The 18,524-nt window shown below is 42.0% G+C and overlaps 1 long non-coding RNA gene across 5 annotated transcripts in view; it reads left to right on the forward strand.

The window, feature by feature from the left end:
* Positions 1–13,809: 13,809 nt before the first annotated feature.
* The window catches only part of LOC308069474, a 462,044-nt gene continuing 457,329 nt past the window's right edge, over positions 13,810–18,524 (forward strand). For all 5 annotated transcript variants that reach the window (XR_013930396.1, XR_013930397.1, XR_013930398.1 and 2 more), the window contains exon 1: positions 13,810–15,290. This is a non-coding gene — a long non-coding RNA (uncharacterized lncRNA). The remainder of the gene's footprint in view (positions 15,291–18,524) is intronic.

Here is an 18,524-nt window from a genome sequence, read left to right on the forward strand (position 1 = left end):
GTCTGTCTGCACTGAAAAGAAATGTATAATGTTTCTTTTATATTCAAGGAAAGCCTAGGTGAGTGTGATTGCACAACACGTTACCTTGTATTTATATAACTGTAATATAATGCACTGAGGCACTGTACTATCAGATCATTTGGGGACTAGCTCTCATACCATGTAGGGAAATGTTTCTTCTAGATTCAGAAAGCGCAGTTTAGCACAGAAAAGTCAGTATCTTGCGTGCTACAGCTTCCCTGTGATCACTTTGTTCCTTCCCCAGCAAAACGAGCAAGGAGTAAGGTCATGTAACATCTTGACATCTTCTAAACCCCTATAACAGGTTGTTTTAATGTGCTGACCCTTAGGGTGGTCACATTGAAGGCATTTGTTTTGTAAAAGAGCTGTACATGAAAGAAAAAGAAACATGCCTATGGATATGCCACAGAAAGAAAATGATGTTGTCCTGGCATGCCAAGAATATTGATGTACAGGCTTTACTCATAGTTAAGGAATTGCCATGTTCAATAGAGCTGGGAAAACATTTTGAATAAACTCCAAGGAGAATATTGCCTATTTAAAGTAGAGCTATACTTGCAGATAAAGGACCTAGCAATGTTTGACTGAAATGGAATAGGCCTAGCTGCTCAGAACGCCGAAAGTCTCTATGACCATCAATCTGTAAATGCACAGCTGTTTCCCAGTGTGAAATAATCACACAATATAATAAAAACCTCTACCTGAATAAATGGTTTTTTAGTAAACAAGTATGTTGCCAGTTTGGAAGTACAGATACTCTGATTAGCAATCATTCTACCAAATTCCTTTCTGCATGCCTCCAACTTGCACTGTTATGTTGAATTTATTACTTATTTCCCCCGAGACATAATTATATGACAGTGAAAAGTGTTCTTTTTTGCCTTTGTTTGAAGGTGCCAGTACTTTCATCACCTTCTCTTCTCTCATCTGGGAATACTTTCTTCCTTTTCCCACCTATTTGCAAGTATTCAGCTCTACAGTGAATTGTTGGCCATTCCCAAAATATTCTATATGTCTGTTCTTGGAACTTTTGATAACCTAAAGAGCTCTTCTTTTTGTACTGATAATGTGTCATTTTAAAAGTTCTGCTGTTTAGTTTTAAGCCCTCATGTATGCTGAATAGATAACCCATAAAAATGTAAACTTTATAGGTTAAACAAATTGGATGGTATGAATTCAGAGACTCTTAACTGCTCTCTCATATGAGTCTTGGGGTAGTGTGGTTTCTCAGCAACGAACACTTGAAACAGTTAATGCAAAACAAGTAAAGTACTGCTAAAGTGCAGGGAATGCAAACTGCTTTCCATGTGAAGCTTGCTCTGATCAACACAAGTCACATCCTTCTCAAGCAGCCCCTCCCTCCTCTTAACATCTGTGAGTGCCAGTGTTGTGGAGGTGTATCCCTTTTGTGGCCATTTGTTGTCACATCAGCCAAGTCTGCACTTTGTTCCCTTTCAGTGAGTAGGTACATGGTAAGCAAGAGATGCTTCGCCCCTTGCCTAAAATCTAGTACCCTAGCTTGTCTCAGGTTTTCCAGCAGCTGGTAGTAGTTGTCTTTCTGTGAGGGGATACAGAGAATTAAATATAAAATGGGTATCTCTTGTAAGTAATTAGCTCAGATCTTTTTTTTTTTTTTTCTTATGGTTTATTGTATCTGTGCTGCAGGCTTGTAGGTGGCTTTTTTTTTCTTGCTTGAACCTTTTCAGCACTGAATTATGATAGTAACTCTTCAAAGATGTGGAGCTCTAGTTGTCTGCAGTGTTACTGTGTCTTCCAGCAGCAGGCAGCCACCTGAGCACACCCAGCGCGGCAGGAAGCCTGTCGGTGTGTCAGGGTGGGTATTTTAGAACTTTCCACAATGGTGACAGTTTTCTTTCATCCACAGGGCTATCGAGGAAAGGCTTCAAAAAGGGTGAACTAGCCTGGGCCGTTCGGTAGGCTTACAGGGCTATCATCCTCTGCTTGACTATCACTCCCTTTAATTAGACTCAACCTCCTTTCTATGAAGGGCAAATTATGAGCTATGGGAAACATACTGCAAGTAGTTTAGCCTTGTGGGCTGGGCCTGGATTCAAGGTCATGAGAGACATTTTCCTTGATCTCCTGGGAAACAGCCTGCTCATGAGAATGTTGGAAGATGAGGGGCCTGCAAAATTAAGGTGATAAAGAAGTCTGGGACAGACAATAGAGGAGACAGGAACTGAATACTAAGTCTGAGTGGTGAGTGGAAGGTCTAGATGGCAAATGCTTTTACACACGAATACCAAATCTTTCTAGCAAAAGAAAGAACAACTTAGCATGCAAGTAGCAGCTGATGTCTCCCACCTCTAAGAGAAAAGAATTATTTTCTTTTCCAATTCTGTCTGTGAATAAGCCAGTGAAGACACATAAAAGCTGAAACTCCATGAAGTGCGAGGGATGCGCATCTTTTGTGAGCATCTGTAATGGAAATACCTTTAAATAGTTGTAACCTGGGATCTGAGTTTCATGCTGTGGGAATTACTATATCAGGAACCCCTTGTTGCTAGCCAGGCTAGGAGCAAGGGGAGGATGTTAAACCTGACAGGCTGGTCCAAAGGCACCAGGGGTGGAGATTGTAATGTATGTACTTTTAAATCATTGTAACCCATGATTTAAGTTGCGTGTTCTAGGAATTGCTATAGCAGGAACTGCCTGAATCATTGGTCTACAAGCCTTACAAGAAGCAGTGCAAGTGCAGCAGTGACCTGACCTAAGCTGGCTTTGGTGCCCAATAACCCCATGCAGCACACCACCTCTCCTGTCCTGAGTGACCACCTTAACAGATGGAGCCCCAAGTCACGGACTAAATGAACTCAATGGACATTTTGTGGACATTTTATAGGCATTTTTACAGGGGTCGCCCATAGACTAGGAGAACGATATCTGTGTGTTATATCAAAGGATGGGAAGGGTGGTGGTGGTTTGTGAGGTTGTATTGGAAAGTGTGGCATGATGTAAATGGTATGGCATAAGGGGTGGATACTGTCCTAGTTCCAGCTGGGATAGAGTTCTTCTTCTTGGTAGCTGGTGCAGTGCAGTGTTTGGGATTTGGTGTGAGAATAATGTTGATAACACACTGATATTTTTAATTGTTGCTGGCTAATGTTTAAACTAAGTGAAGGACTTTTCAGTTTCTCTGGCCTTGCCAGCGAGAAGGCTGGAGGGGCACAAGAAGTTGGGAGGGGACACAGCCAGGACAGCTGGCCTGAACAGCCAAAGGGATATTCCATACCACGGAACGTCATGCTGAGTATAAGCTGGGGGAAGAAGAAGGAAAGGGGGGACATTCGGAGTGATGGTGTTTGTCTTCACAAGTAACTGTTAGGCGTGATGGAGCCCGGCTTCCCTGGGGATGGCTGAGCACCCGCCTGCCCATGGGCAGTGGTGAATTAATTCCTCTTTTTGCTTTGCTTGTGTGTGCGGCTTTTGCTTTACCTATTAAGCTGTCTTTATCTCAACCCATGAGTTTTCTCGCTTTTACTCTTCCGATTCCCTACCCCATCTTGATGCCAGGGGAGTGTATTATTATTATATTATTACTATAACAATATGTTAGCCACTGTTAGAAAACCACAACAGCTACTCTTAATGGAGGCCCCAAAAGGTCAGTGTATGACATCAGAAGTGTTGTGGAGAAACTGGTCAGATTAATTTCTACTGACGGGTGCTGAAGCTTAAAAATATTGAATATACCTCTGACAAGATAATTTTACTCTTTTTAAAAGGACTTGTGATAAAGAATTTAATCTTTCTAAATGAAGAACAGTCTGTTATCTTAAACATACAAAATATTAAGCAATACACAATATTAAACATCTAACTAAAATTATTTCAACAGACAGGTGAGCTCTACTTACAGGATGCTGTTTAACTTTTAAGCCTGCTGATCCTCTTCAGGCAGGACTAAAGGGAATGCTTTTAATTTACAGTTTTCTTTCATTTTATAAACCTTGTATACATAAGTGATGATAATTGTGAAGAAAACCACTGTACATATTTAGGAACTTTAAAAGAATCCAGAAACTGACATTTCTTTGTGAAGAACTGATCAAATATTTTGTAAGTGGGGAGAAACAGAAACAGGGAACTTTGTGATTATTTCATCGTGGTTTTCTGCCTCAAGTATTTACACAGCAGTGGTTCTTTCAACTGGGGAGTAGAAACACGTATATGAAAGCAAACTAAGGTGACTGAATCACAGAATGAGAAAGCTGTCTTTTAGCTTAACTGGCTGAATGCATAAAACGAACAGATTTTTAACGTGTACTATAATGCACCAGTAAGATTCATGCTGACTTCACAGAGCTTTGGCTCTTAATCATCCAGACGAGGGCATGTATTGAGGATAATAGTCTTTGTGAAATGGGCTGTGGGAGTTGTACCATTAAGGATGCCTCCAATACTATGGTGGTGTCCCATATATTTGTAAATGATCATATTTGTTTGCTTTTCTTTGCACTTGACCTCATTTCCCTTAACTTTAAGCTAATGGGAATTTTTCCAGTTGAAAGGAGGTAGATTGCAAATAAGTGCATCTGTTCGCAAATTCAAGTTTAAATCAGTAAAAGTAGAAAGTAACCTGTCTTCAAATGAGAGCAAGGTTCAGTCATGTCCAACACAGAAAAAAAAGCCCAAACCATAGTCTTTTCCTCTACTGAGCTTACTGGTGAAAGACCCATAAGGACACTCTGGATTTATGGCAACCACATGTTTTTAGTGTTGGGGTGACCTGGGCAGTTGGCGGGAGGGAGGGGATCGATACGTTGCTAGTATAATGAAAACCACTGACTGTCTGCTAGTGTCAGCTTGGGAGCATACAATATTAATTAAATGCAATTAAATGGTGAGGCTACGCTCCTTTGGCACATAAGAGATCCTTCCTCCTCTTCTATTTCTATGTTTTGGAAGGGTGCCAAATGATTATCTCCAACTAGCAAGCAAAGCTGTGATTTCTTCTTGCTGTTTAAGCGTGACTTACTTTCATGGAAGTGAGTAGCAGCAAGAAAAAAGTTGCTAAACATTTGCATCAAAAGTGAGGAAGAATGTCTATTTTGACCAAAAACGAGAGAATGATGGTTAGGTGGATTATCATGATGGGATGTTTAAAATTTCCTAATATAATTCCAGTCTGAAGCAGAGTTAGAGAAGGTCAAGCCTTTCCAGGCTATGGATAAAATTGCCCATTGGATGTGTGATGGAGGAACTGGATATACCTCTAGACCCTTGCTGGTTGTACCTGACTGTCAAATGGTAATGAAAGATTATGCAGTTTCATTTAAAAAAACGCTTGTTACCAGTTGTTTGTAGCTAGTATAGGTTTAGATAATATGCCTCGTTTTAGATGACGAGGTTCTCTCCTCAGCCTGTGTCACTTTGGCTGGCAAAGAGCAGTATTGGGTGACTTTAAAAGAGCCACACAACCATCACAACTGCAAAGGCAGAAGCATGTCGAGAAATAATTCCCTGGCGGAGCGCTACTACACAAGATGCTACAGCCCCTGTGCCTCCATGGTGCCGGGCATGCTGCAGGGTGAGGAGGTCAGTTTGGCTTGCCTGCTTCCCTTTGATATTTTGATGAGTACTTCAAAGATCCTATTATTTTTAAATAACAGATAGACGTTCAAGAGACAGCTTTAACTGCACATGGAGGTGCATGCAAAACCTTGTAATTCAGGGAGGGAGCTGTCAATTTTTTATCATCCTTCGTCTTCTAAATTGTTCATATGTAAGTTTACGGAGGTGAGCAGCCCTCGCGGACCGAGGTGTGTTGCAGTGTTGGTGAGCCGGCGCGCACGGACGGGCGGGGGCGGGCGGCGAGGGGCCGCGGCTCCCGCGGGGGCAGCGCCGGCCGGGCCGCGCGCGCCCTTCCCGCCCACCGCACGTGAGGCTGAGGCTACCCGCCCGCGCGGGGCCAGCGCCCCCTGGCGGCTTCCTCGCACGGCGCGGGGCTCGCCTCAGGCTCACCCTGGGGGGAGCGGGGCCGGCGCCCGGGAAAATGAAGCCCACCACGTCCCGTGAGGTGAGGGCTCGGCCCGGCCCCTCGGTGCCACAGTTCCGCGACAGGAGGCAGAGGAAGGGAAGATGGTGTCATTTGAGAAGATGGCGGCTGTGCGGGTAGGCCCCAGAGCTGCTGTCTCTCCACTGCTGGCAGCTTTCGTGGTGCGGTGGTTCTGAGTCCCGGCAATAACCCCGTTGTACTGCCTCATTTTTCATCCAGCAGGTTGGCACTGGTGTATTTACATGCCATTTCCCCCTCAGGTGCAGCAGGGGAGTCACCCCAGTGCTTGTAATACTCCTACAAGCTAACTAGGGTGACCAGCCTTCTTAGCCAAAGGCCAGCCAGCAGAGATAGTGGGGCTTGGCTATTAAAATAGGCAATGTCACTCTGTTTTAGGATGCGTTGGCCCTCTTTTCACTCTGGGGAAGGTAATGCTGTATTGTTGCTGTACCTCTACCGTGTGGACTCAGGACAGTAGTGGTGGCTGCAGCTTGCCCCCTGCCTCAGCCATCCCAGCCGGGGGGCACAGGGCAGCCCCACCTTGCTGTGCGTGAAGAAGACAACTTTTTTTTTTTCACATCCACGTGGCACTGGGTGTTGGCCTCCTTGGAGGACTGGAACACATTGCCAGGAGGACACCATCAGCCATATCCAAATGCTCTACTCCTGACACCTTGGGGATATGTGGTGCACTCCTATAACTGCCATAGCGTGCCCTATAGTTGTAATAGTGTGCAATAGTAGTGCTGCTACCCAGCAGGCTGGGATCTGGCTCTGGTTTCCCCCCCAGATCTCTGTCTGGCAGGGATAGGGTGTCCATCCTGATGTGGTCTTTATGTCTTTCTCAATTTTTCTCTAGACAAATACCTTCATCAGTAACGTATTTCCTGCAAGCATCTGTGATTTTCTAAAATGGTTCCTTAACTAAAAAAAACACCTGTAAAAAAAGTAAAAACTTCTGTGGTATATTTGCTGAACTACAACATTAGGGGAAAATATGTCTTCAAATGTCACTGTGCTTTTTTTTTGGTATACACAATACAACATTTTATAAATTTAGGTAACTTTCTTAGTATCTAAAGCACATACAGCATAAGCATCATTCAAACTGTTGTTCATCAAAGTCTGTTGGAAAATTACTACTCTAAGTAAAATGATTGTTAAAACCAGGGCATTGATGAATTTTTTTTTTCAAGGAGTCTAAAGGAAATAGGCAACAGCTCTGTAAAACTTCAGGGGGTTGTGGCTCTTGCAGTCCCTTGGGACCCTTTCGAAGACCCATTCTTGGTTGACTTACTGTACCATTGGCACAGTAAAAACCAGCAAAATTTAAGTTCCCTGTCAGTTTGTCATTTAAGATAATAGAAGGGGAGGATGAACTTGAGTAATTGTGATAGAGGAGTGATCTGCTTATTTTGTGTAGTAATGAGATACAGCTGAAAAGAATTTATGTTCCAAATTAGCATGCCAGAAGGTATGGCATGCAGAGAAGCTCTGGTAAAATAAATGACTTTAAAAGCCTGACAGCAAATAGTTATTAACTGTTGTGCTCAACAGCACGATAACAATGCTTTTTTAGAAACTTTATCTTGGTGATATATTTGGGAACAGTTCTGAAACTAGCTGGTAGGTCACAGCCAGGAAAGTACAGTTTTCAGAACAGAGACATGTGAAAGGAAGGGATCAGTACGCACTTTGAGGGGCTTTACTTCAGTGTACTTTTTTTTAAACTAGGTGAACACATTAGATCTGAGGCCAGATAGTCAGTACAGACAGGGAGACAGCTGAAGAGATTTAAATATGCTTTACTTTTGGCTTGAATCTTCATATGTGGCTCAAGCTTCAGCAAGCTCTGAGGGGTGCATGCTGTTCTGATAGTTTCCTGAGGCTTGCTCATCCCATTCATTGCTGCATAGAGCGCTTTTGATTCTCTTTCTTGTCCAGGTAGTTTAATATGAGAAAGGTATGGGCTGTTAATTGACAAGAGCTGTAGACTGTTGAAATTGGTGGTTATAATGTACCTGCAGTGAAGGAGTAAAGAAATCTGGTGTAACTAATGCAAAATTGGTATCTTGAAGAAAATAGGTTATATCGAAGAAACAGTCGTTTTCCTGTTATATTGTGTTCTGGCTTCTAAAGTTAACACCAAAATAGCACCTTCCAAACCAGTGACTGCATACGTGACTGGCAGTTGCCGAACAGTAATTATAAGGGGTAAAAATATTATCCACTGGGAGTCTGTGCATGGATGACTAATTCAGGCTTCCTTTATTTCAAATGTCTGCTCAGGTTTCACCTTTGTTCTTCAATACTTTCCTATGTCTCTTTTTCCCCCCACATTTACATTCTCCTCCATCATGTTTTCCTAGCATGGAGTCTTAGCGCCTTGTAGGAATGACTTTTAACAGAAAATGAAGTAAGCAGAAACTTTCTTATGGGAATATGTTGCCACATATTTAATTTGACTGCAAATATTTTTGCCCAATCTGAAAAACTGATGTAGAATATTTTGCTTTATTGAATTGTCATGAAGTGTTTGGATGTGTTGAAGTATATGAATTGGGTTTAAATACCTCAAACATTAAAAGGTAGTTCCGTAAATCTTTGCCGTGTGGGAAGAGCACCCTGCCTCTTACTGTCTCCTGTGAGCTGACCTCCTAGAAGGGTTACATTTCCTGAAATGCAGGGTGGTCCTAAGAAGGTGATGGTAGTTAGGGAAGTTGTGTTACTGTTGTCTCAGGAAACATGTAGCCCAGCCAGGGAGAACAGAGGTATCTGGCCTCCTGACTCCACTCCTAAGAACATCATTAGATTTTTTGAATGTTGTGGGGTTAGATTGCCCTTACCCCACAGGAATCCAAAATGTTATTGCTGAAGTTGAGAAAGCATTTAGGAGAAATCAGAAGAGACATGTGCAGTGTTCTAGGCTAAAGCAGGAAGAACAACTCACAGGAAAACAAGACAGGGAACACTCTGTAGGAGTTCTACAGAAACGGAGCAGGGTAGACATGGGTCAGTAATGTTAAAAAGAGGTAACCGTTGTACTAGGATATTATGTAACAGGAGTATTTCCTGTGAGATCTACAGAAAGGATCCTTTTGGTCTCCTTAGCACTGGGAAGACTAAAACCTACTGTATACAGTCATAGATACACCTTAAGAAAAACATGAATCAGATGAAATTTTTCCAGAAGAGAGCAGCAGATCTGTGGAAAGTGCACAAAATGTGAGCAGTGTTAACTCACAGGAGCAACTGAGTTATCGAATCTGGGGAAGAGAAGTTGTGGTATAAGAACAACTGTAATGGGTCACAGCTTGGTCCAGTGAACTCTCTTTAATGGTGGCCCACCGCAGAACCCTAGGATGGAGTGTCAAAACTGGGCAAGAGTAACTTGGTACTTTCTCAGAAGACTGTGAAAGCTGGCAGGGAGTCCAGAGCTGTGGCACATCATTGCCTTGAGGCGGTGGTAGTGGCTGACTAAAGGGTGTAGCAGTCTTCAGAGATAGATTACTGCTATTGATAGGGGAGAGATACCCAGCTATTCACATTTGCTCAGGGGATGTAAAGTTGCAGGTGTAAAATTTAGCACAGGAGGTACAGGTAAGTGTTCAGAACAACTACCAAAGCTAGAGATAATGAAGTACTAGCAAGGATGGCCAGGCATAGTATACAGCCTTTATCAGTCAGTTTTTAAAATATTAGCCAAATCAAGTCATCTTGGTGCAAGTACATCCTGGAATAGGGTCTGGAGTAGATTATCTGTCATTTTCTCTTCCATCTTTTGACCACACATCAACAATTCTATGTTGCTGTTCTGCAGCTCTAATTTTAGCAAAGACATTTTTGTGCAGTGTGAGTCTCATACTTGCAGGAGCGGTCTGCAAACTAGGACCATGCATGGCAATCAGTTAGCTGAGGGGAATGTGCTCGAGCTTGTAGGTCACGAACCCTGGGAGGACGAGGAGTGTGAATAGACACAACAATTAACATGATGAGGCATGTTTACAGAGCACAGGGGAGCGGGAGACGGATGGCGCCAAGGAAAGATAACACCTTGCAGTTAATTGATGGTAGTTAACCACCAATCAGGGATTGCCTAGTATGCAAGGCTTAGCTTCAAGAACCAATCTGTTTAAAACGCGCAGCTTCTGAAAGTCTGTAAAACCTCGTGCTTCTGTACAATAAATTGACATTTGCTTGCATCAAGCTGTGTCCCGTCTCTTCATTCGCCGCAAATTGGTGACCCCGACGTGATGCGTTTAAGGATCTAACGTGAAGGGCTCTCGAATCGCCTATCTGAGCGACATGCAGCGAATCCCACAGAACTTTGAATGATCTGCTGAAAGGAAGCAGGAGCCGGCCAGAAATCCCTCCGGAGTTGAGAGGTGAGCTGTGGGAAATCCGTAATGGGGAATCAGGCTTCGTCCCCAGAAAGAGACGTACATGGACTCATGAAGGGTCTTCTAGTCAGATCAGGGAGTCCGTGCCTCAGTCACCTCAAATGGTGACCCCTATGGTGGTGTTCCGAAGCCTTGGAAGAATAAGGACGGAAAAAAGACAGCTCGTGGAAGAGGGCTGCGTTCCGGAGGAGACGGCTTGGCTGAACGATCATCTGGCTGTCTGGACCAGGCGGACAACCTAAACCCCGAGGATAACACCTGTATTCATCGAGACAGGTGAGCAGCCAAGAAACTTTAGAGACTTTGTACACACTTTCATTCTTTCATACAGCAGCCAATTGTATGATGCTGCCGCGGAGGGGAACTCCGTGTCGGGAATGCATTTAGCATCTTGGTGGCAAATTCTGACTACTCTTTGCCAAGTGTGGACTAATTCTACTAACGGTGCTAAACCAGAGGAAGCTGTAAATTCCACCGACAGCGCGACTCTTCTCAAGACACCGTCAGTGATGGCGATTCTGTCCACACCTCCTCTGCCCCCAAAGCTTCTGTCACTGATTGCAGCGACCCTCACAACACAGGACCAAGCACGGGAACAGGACAACTCGGACAACGATTCCATTGACGCTGATAAACCTTTTGATCCAGGTCCTATAGATCTGGAAAAGGAGGTAGACCTTTCCCCCACCCCCTTGTCTCTCCTGATGCATTGATTGTATTTTTGGGGAGGGTGAAAGAGAGTCTGAGGGATTGGTGGCAGGAATGCAAGTGGGAAACACTTAAGTGATGGGTTTTGGGAGTCGCTGTGGCATGTTCAGTGTTTTGTCAGACAAATCAACCTGCAGAGTGGCAGCCTGTGCAATACGAGGCTGTTAAAGGGTTAAGCAAAGCAGTGCGGGAAGGGAGGATTCATAATACATTTGCTATGTCCCTTCTTGAAGTGATGGCAGAGCCTTATATACTCACACTGCATGATTGGAAGTCATTGCTTTGTATGGTACTAACTGATACAGTATATGATGTGGTTATTTGATTTTTGTGAGCTTTGTGTAGTGGCCTTGACTGAAAACCTTAATCGGGGAATTGCTGTTAACTATGAGCAGTTAGCTGGAGCAATTAATTGTGCCGATTCTGTGACTCAGGCAAGGTATCCCAGGAACAACTGTTTGCAAATGAATGAGATGGCTATTAAGGCAGTCAGGATGCGGGAGTCTTGCCACAGTCTTGCAGGGTCCTAGAGAGTCACTAACTGTAATACTAACTTGATTGATTGGCTTCAGAATATTTTGCAACAAGTCAAACATAAGGAAGCTCAAGGGTTGCTTTTAAAACAACTAGCTGTGATAATGCCAATGAAAATTGTAAATGGGCAACTTTCACAATCGCAACCCCAACATGTGTCAAATGATTGTAACGCAGAACTTGCAGCAGACTGTAATTCTCAGGCTGAGTTCTGGAATGCAGCATAACAGATTTTTGCTTCTCTAATCACTTCTGTAAGAACACTACACGCTTTTAACTTGCTTAGTAAATTAGGCTGCTGGCTTGCTAAATAAAGTAATACTACAAATAATATTTTTTTTTCTGGCTTATTAACAAATGTTGATTCTGTCCATCATATGTTGCTACAGAACCGAGTTGCTATTGATTTTTATTATTAGCACAGGGACACAAGTGTGAAGACTTTGATAGGATGTGTTACGTGAATCTGAGTGACCACTGTGAATTAATTGACAAAAGTATACAAAACTCAAAAGCCTTAAAACAAAGATCTGCAACAGAGCCAGGGGCGGGATGCCTTTGGTCTCTTCTCACGGCTGGGAAACTTTGGGCCATGACTCAAAAGTATTACAGGATTTATTATAATTATCTTTAACCACCTTATTGATGTTTGCCTTATGTCTCCCATGCTTTTTTTTTCTGTCTTCAGTGTTTAGTTGATTGTAACATAAAGCAGGTCGTGGTCACCCAGCTACACACCCCCTTTGCCTCCTCGCAATTAACAAGCAAAAAAGAGGATAGAGAATGTCTGAAGAGAGAGATAGGAGAGGAAACTGGAGAATATTTGACCTAACATAGATGAGAGAATAGCTGGGTATTGTGAAGAGGAGAATAGGAAAGATAAACATGGTTATTTAGTGTTTAATAGGTGTCTGCATGCTTGTAGAGATATATAGCTACATAACTACATGAATGATTTCTGCCCCGAGCCTGGTGGAGCATACAGCTGCGGTTTGTGTCCGGGCTCAGAGATGTAAATAGGGGCTTCTCTGTTATGGTAAAAGTGTTTCTCTTTGCATAAAAAAGAGAGGGAATGAAGGGAATGACCCCAGAGGTATGTTCAGAGAAGGCATGCTATGTTTTGAACTTTTTGACTGATGCAGTTCTTGTTTGGTGTGCCTTTCCACCTATGTATAATGTTAATCCAAAAGAAGATGATATTGTTTACACTTTGAGTGTCGATAATTGTCTTTCTGTAGATGCTAGTGTAGAAGGAGGCTATGATGGGAACGTGTCGCAGCGGTTCTTCTCTTATCCAGAGTAACAGCAGGGAAAGCATTAAAGAGTTAAATCACCTTGTTTGGTAGGCAGTTAAGAATGTGAGTCAAAAGTGCCCTGCTTTTTGTTGTTGGTTCAAGGACATGGCTGTGAGGATTTTGATGGTATGTGCTGCGTGGATTTTAGCCGCCCCATTGCAGCAACATGTTATCAAAATCTGAGAAAATGTCAGCCTTTTTGGAATCCATTCACTCAATTGGCAGTATTGTTTGTTTGCTATTGCCTTGGTTGCTGTCATGTTTGCAAGGGCCCTGCAGAACATGGCAAACCTGGTACTAGCTGTTCAAAAACAAAAAGGGGAAATTGTAAAATTGTACGGAACAGAGACAGTGGGTTATTTTGACACTGATAATATGTCTTAGTTTTTTATTTGTTCTATTACTTATACATTGTTTTTACTTTTTCGGTTTCAAAGGTTCTTTTTGTGCAACAGGAAGGGGGAGATGCAGGAGCGGTCTGCAAACTAGGACCGTGCATGGCAATCAGTTAGCTGAGGGGAATGTGCTCGAGCTTGTAGGTCACGAACCCTGGGAGGACGAGGAGTGTGAATAGACACAACAATTAACATGATGAGGCATGTTTACAGAGCACAGGGGAGCGGGAGACGGACGGCGCCAAGGAAAGATAACACCTTGCAGTTAATTGATGGTAGTTAACCACCAATCAGGGATTGCCTAGTATGCAAGGCTTAGCTTCAAGAACCAATCTGTTTAAAACGCGCAGCTTCTGAAAGTCTGTAAAACCTCGTGCTTCTGTACAATAAATTGACATTTGCTTGCATCAAGCTGCGTCCCGGCGACCGCACATACTGTTCATGTGTTGTCTGTTAATGTGCTTTCCATGTACAGACATTGTTCGATAATAGTACTTGTTCTGCCTCTTTTCTCTTTGATGTAGAAAATGAAAATGAAAAAGACATCAGTGCTCAGTACACTAGTATCTTTTTGCCAGATGCCTGAAAACTGTTAATAAAATGTACTCTGTTCAAGTATTAAGTGTTCTTGTAAATTAAAATGATAAAAGATGTGTCTTTACAGTTACTTTCTTTTTTTCGGTCAACTATGGAGACACATCTAAACTGCAGGGTGTAGCACTAAGTCAAGGCTTTGATCACTCCATGTCTCAGTAGCATTCAAGTGTTTGTTAACTTTGGCTTGTCTCCTGTGTGCAGTTGTAATATTCCTGTCTTCTTAGATACTTATTTGTAGCCTGTGTATCTATAGTGGTTAGGTGCTTAGACATCTGCATCTTTGTGCCTCTGTAAATCTGATTGTCTTTATTCTTTTTGAGCAGATGCAGAGGATGATGGTATGTGTGCCAAACAATAGCATGCCTTCCACCGGTATTCATGGGAATGCTGGCTGCTGAAGTTATCAGTAGAAGTAGCTAAGAAGAGGATTCATTTGCTCAGCTCTTACAAGCCTTTTTCTTTATGTTGAAGTCTGAGAGTTTATTCTGCCAAATCGTCTAAATTTCTCTATAAATTCAGTCACAAAAGGATGTCAGAGGAACAGCCTCATGCTGTATTTGGTATTCTAACGTTAACATTCTGCATTTTATCTGATTCAGATTCTTACGTGTGTAGGAAAAAATCGACAAAGTAAGATGTATAAAAGAAAGAAACGATGTTTCAAACGCTGCTGCAGTCTGTAATCAATTGAAATGCGTTTAAATGCAGCAGCTAGAGAGAGAGGTGTTCTGAAAAGATGCTTTGCCCCTCTGCCTCAACAGTCTTGATCATAAGTGCTTTGCGCTAATGCTTGGTACTTGTGGGAGCAGGATGCTATCTAATGTATCCACTCACTGCTGCTGTACTGGGAAGCCTGTGTCCCCTTAGCATCTGCTGCCAGATGTTGGCAAGCGCTCAGGGACTGAGGCCATAACCTTGTCCCTCACTGTTTGGGCATGCTGCCACTGGTATGTGCTGCCAACTTGTACAGTTTTCAGGCCGACTGAGAATAGTACTTTGGTTTTGAATATTTGCTACTGTATTCGCTTGCTCATGGGTGCCTAACAGATCAATGTCGTGACACCAGGAGGGATGTTCGTAGGTTGATGCTACTGCTTGCATGTTAGGACTTCTTTCCCCCTCCACCTTCTTAAACTGATGTTTAAATAAGCTGCCTCTGTTTTTCTGACAGGTTCCATGAAGAAACAGCAGCTTTTTTTGAGATACCAGTCAACTCAGACCTTTCTGCAAGGATTTGAGAGCTAATGAAACTTTGAGGAAGCTCCTGTCTGCATTCCTCCTCTGTACCCTAAATGACACACTGCATCTTCAAGCCGGCATGGTGAGTTTGTTCATTCCTGCTTCCTACCAGCTTAGGAGGAAGTATGAAAGTTAGGCTCCTGGCGTTGTTCTCCTCCCCACAGGTTGAGATTAGAGATGGAAAATTCCTGCTGCCCTCCTTCCTTTCTTCCTTTATCTCACTACTTTTTTCATAATGATTGAATATGCTTATGCCTTCTCTTTCACCTCCCAGAAGCTTCCTTGAAATGCTCCTTGAGTCTTGTGAAAGGAAAAGGTAGGAAATTCCATTCCATCTTTGTTCCCAGTGATTGGAACTAACAAGAACTGAGTGTCACAGAAGAGATGATGATGGTCGTTGTGTGCTATATGTTATAAACCCGATCTTTACTGAGGATTTTTGTAAAGCTTAAGTTGTCTTTTGCCATTGGGTATGATTGGGAAATGTATACAGCAGCAATGACTGTAACTCAGTAATGCAAAAAGGTTAGAAAAGCATAAGCTGAAAAAATCTCTCTCCTTCTGAGAGAAATTTCATGTTCAGCACACCAGGATATAAGCTTCCTTCTAGATAATTAGGTTTGTAACATATATAATAAGTTTTTAATTGTACCTCAGCCACCTCTATTGATTTATTTAATAGCAGGGAGTAAGGAAAAGCTGCTGTCTGAATTTTAGCATTCATTTCATGCAGCTAAATACTTAGATTTGGGATATATGACTATACTCACAATATATTTATACTTTGTTAAGATATTATGAAATGTAGATGAACAATTCCTTAAAAAAAATGGTTCAAATCAAACGTTCTTATCAGATAATCCAGAGCTGATGTCTTAATTTTATTACTCAAATACTGAAATTCAGCTTCTCTGTAGTACAGTGAAATCATGGTCATTCTAGGGTTATTCCAAAGCATCCAGTTGGCTTTTCAGGAAAATCAAACATTGCTTTGGTTTTCTACTCATCAGATAAAATCCCTTGCTCTTGTCTGTTATTACTAGCAAAAGCTAATTGCAAGAGTTTTATACCTTAGGGGTGGGGTAGAGGCGACAGATAAAAAATGAGGGAGTTAACCTTTGGTTTTGTCTGGGCACAGGTATTTGCCTTTTAAACGCACACCACTTGACAACAGAAATGTAAGTTTTTTTGAGTTTTTTTTTAGAAGAAACACAAATAAAGAAAGTGTATCTGCTGTAGAATTTTGAGTTTGATTGCTCTCTGATGACAGTACTTCTCCATGATTTAAGAGATCTCACACTACTTAGTGATAAAAGTGAATTCCAGGTAATTTTTAGAAAGATTAACATGATATTTGTACATAATAGAAGGTAACTGATGGGAAATTAAGAATTTTTTCACCTTGATGAGGAGTACAGGCTTTTGAGGTAAGTATTGATAGTTAAGCAACTCTAAGCCTCAAGGCTGTTTGGATGTTCGTGTGGATGAACTTAAAACAGCACTTTCCACCTTAGTTTGGCCTTGACGTTATAATTATTTTTGCTCTCAGTGCGGGCATTGCTGTCATTGTCCATGTTTTATGCCCTCATAACTTGATTATTAGTTGTGGCTATATCTAAATCAACCTAGAAACTTTGGCTGGTACAGAATGCTTAGTACTGTACTGAATAATGAAGCTGGAGCATGGCAGAATTTAATGTTCTTGGCTCCATTTTAAGTAAATTCCACGGTAATTCTAGAGGGTAGCAGGTGAGTATTACTAGTGACAAATGCTTTTCTTGCTGAGCGCCATGGATAGTAACAACGCAGGCTTCCCTACACAGCCCTGACAGCCTGACTTAGTGATTTTATGGGATGGGAAAAATATCACTTGTGCACAAAACCCTTGTCTTTTCTGTGCTGGTAAGATTTTTCAGAAGAGGCAGTAAACGACCTGAGCATATATCTCATAGAAACTAGAGTAAAGTTCTTTAATGTCCACAGGGAATGGAACAGGCTTCACTGTTTATGGTCTTGGTGGAAATTCCACATCAGCAAACGGCAGGAGATGCAGTTTCTCCACTTTTTAGATGAAAGATTCGTTTGTGTCTGTATATTTGAAACCTTATTCTTTGCTCTGCTAATCCATCCCCTCCAATGATAGCTAAAATTCCACTTTATTTTTCCTCCCTTTCTGTAGAAGATATGTCAGTGCAACAGTCATTCCTTCTCAACATGTATCCTGGGAATATTGTATTCCAAAAGGAAAGCAAGAGAGTTAGCATGGACAGAGATTTGTCTCCTGTCCTTAGTAGTCTGCTGGGAAGAACTGGTTGGGAAAGTTTATGTTAAAAAAAATTATCATTGCGTGTACCTAGGATGTAGGAGACTGAAATTCATGCGATTTGGAGCAATCACTTGAATTCAGGTCTGATACTGGGTAATGGCTAATTTGGAGTAAGTGTGCTTTTTTTCTTCATGAATGTTCCTGAAAGGTGATGATCTGATTTCATGCTTCAGCATGTCAGCATCCTTCAAGGAATAAATTTGTTGCATTTCCATCAGTCATGGCTTTGCTTTTTCAGGATATTTATTAGGATGGAAAGCATGCAGTGAATTGGAGCAGGTGTTTCAGTTCAGTGGAAAAGAGCTGTGAGATCTCTGGGAACTGCTGGTGATTTGAGTCTACATTTCACTTTTTTCCCCATCACCTTTTATGTGAGCAGACTCTGACATTATGCTGCAAGTGCCTGTGCCTCCAGCATTGCAAAACCCCTCATTTATTACCACCTACTGAATGATAGTTCTGGTTTTATAACAAGTAATTGTAGTATATTGGACTCCCATCAAAGTTTTTATGCAAGGTTAAGGTACTTAATTAACAAGGTCTAAGGAGACTATAGTTACAAGTTGTGTACCAGAATGCAAAGGAGAAATAGTGAAATTGGTTGTGAAGTATAAATTGGATGCAGGACTTATATACGACAAATATATGGCCAAGATTATTCCCTGATGTGGTAATTAATGTACTTGCATATGTTGTGCTGTAGCTTGCTACACAACAGATAATATAGAGTAAGCAGAGTACGCAGAACAAAGTTTTAAGTTAGGAAGGTACATTGCATGGGTAAGGTACTTTGCATTCACTGCACAATTACCTTGATAGCTGTTGTAATATTTTGTGGAAGCTGCTTTGAATGTCTTAGAAGGATTTGTTTGTAAAGAAGAGTCAGAGTAAATGGCCATCTGGTATAATGGCTCCTGAGAGATTTAGCAGCACATGTCCCCAGATATCCTTTCTAGACTGTTTGTCTTTTCATGTAATTTGGTGATCTCG

This window comes from Falco punctatus (assembly GCF_963210335.1).
Source record: "Falco punctatus genome assembly, chromosome: 9".
Taxonomy (NCBI): Eukaryota; Metazoa; Chordata; class Aves; order Falconiformes; family Falconidae; genus Falco; species Falco punctatus.